The sequence below is a fragment of the Physeter macrocephalus genome, chromosome 20 (assembly GCF_002837175.3).
Source record: "Physeter macrocephalus isolate SW-GA chromosome 20, ASM283717v5, whole genome shotgun sequence".
NCBI lineage: Eukaryota > Metazoa > Chordata > Mammalia > Artiodactyla > Physeteridae > Physeter > Physeter macrocephalus.
Window position 1 is genome coordinate 77,147,408 of NC_041233.1, and position 1,968 is coordinate 77,149,375.

The following is a 1,968-nucleotide window of genomic DNA, read 5'->3' on the forward strand; positions in this document are numbered from 1 at the left end:
CTATTGTTTTAATGTCTGTCTCAACACCCGGCAAGGTCTTGCGTAGTTTACTCATTCTAGCTGTCCTTAGTCGACGTCATACAGTTTTTTAAAAGGCATGAAAACTCACCTCCATACAGATTTTTTTTTTTTATCAGACTGGTTTCAGGGGAAATCCAAGAATAAAATTTACTAAAAGGTTCCTATGGATTTCAAGAATGCGTTGAATATCAAGTTATCAAGAGGACTGAGTATGAGTTGAGTAGAAAATTGAACCTTAGTTCCCAAAAGGCACCTTTCATATAAGAACCGATCTTGTTTGAAGAGGCTCCTCAGCCGAATCACCTACTGATTGAGATGTTATAGAATTTGGTGCTCCTGGAGTGCCTTTGGAATTACGGAATCGCCTTAGAATGAGTGTCTGCTGGCTAACAAGTATCTTCTGGGTTCTGTGGGGGCCATGCCAGGTTAGTGCTGTATCTCTTCCAGAGTCCAAGGTGATAGGCTTCTTTCATCGGGATTTTAAAATGGGGATTGTAGCCTTTGAGGATTCTACTCTGTGTCTCCTCCAACTAATTTAGAGAAAAGAAGACTGGATTCTTTTAACTTACTTGAAGGTCTGGAAATGCTTATTAACATGTTGTAATTGGCTTTTCTGGAGAAGGATCAAAACGTAGAAACAGAAATCTCATCTCCAAACATTCAAATCCTAATTTAAAATTCTAGCCACTGTGGGGCAATGACCATAACTGCTTTAATAAAAAGATTTAAATTGACCACCGTGTGAATTCATATTTTAAACAGGTAAGAAAAGAGTTGGGGAATATAAAATTTAAATACAATAGGAGTAATGGTTATTAATTGTGTTCTGGGTCTGATTTGCCTTGATTGTAGGTTTCATCTCAGTTACTAAAAGATCTTCACCCTGTTACAGGGTTCTGCTTCACCCTTTCCCACGGCAAGCCTTCATTCTGCTGGACGGGGAGCCTGAAGGCAACTGGTTCTGCAAATGTGGTGCTAATAAATAATGGAAAATGTTGACTTTTCAACTTTATGGCAGACAGACTTGGGAAAAGTTCTTGGATTTAGCTTAACCGCCTTCTTTTTTACAGTGGTTTTTGTGATGTCCTAAATAAGGCAGGGGAGTCGGGACACAGAGTCCATCCAAACTGGGTTACTCTGGGTTTGTTCTGATCCCTGGAGATTGGGGGAGGAGCACCCTCTAGCAGTGAGGTTTGGGAAGATCAACAGGGAGATGTGCCCTTGATGCCGTATGCTACACATGGTCTAGAAAGTAGAACGTGGAAGTGGCCTTCTGTTTGTGCAGATTTAGCAAAAGGTAGTTCATTGCAGCGTTTTTCAATAGCAAAAAAACTAGAAATTAATGCTAATGATAGTGGAATGGTTACGTTTTGGTGCACCCACAGAAGAAATAGTCTGCAGCTACTAAGTGTACTGCGGTAGAAATCAAAAAGGTTTCTTGACATGGAAAGTTTGTTTCTAGATACCAAAGGAAGAAAGCCAGGTTTCCAAGTAGTATGGAAGGTATGATCTGATTTTTGCGGGGGAAAAGGTTTTACGTAGTAATATTCCTGTTGATAGAAAACAATCTAGAAGGATATTCACCAAAGTGGTGACAGTGTTGACCCTATAGATCATGGCAGTTCTTCCATCCTTCACTTACTGCATTTTCTAGTATTTCTGCAGTAAGCGTATGATAAAAGACTTCAGAAATGTTGGGTCATTGGCTACGTGAATTATGTCACGCACACCACCCAATAGAGGCGATTCTGGAAACATTCTTGACTGTGCGTCTCTTCACCACCACACTTCAATTTTTTAGATTTGTGGCCAGTGTAAGATCAGCCTTGTTGATGCTGCTAACTTCCCTGCGTTCGACTTTTCTTTCATTTCCAGATGATACCACGCTTTTGCATTGACGCTGATTATACTTCGTTCTGCGTTGACGCTGATTATACTTCGTTTTGC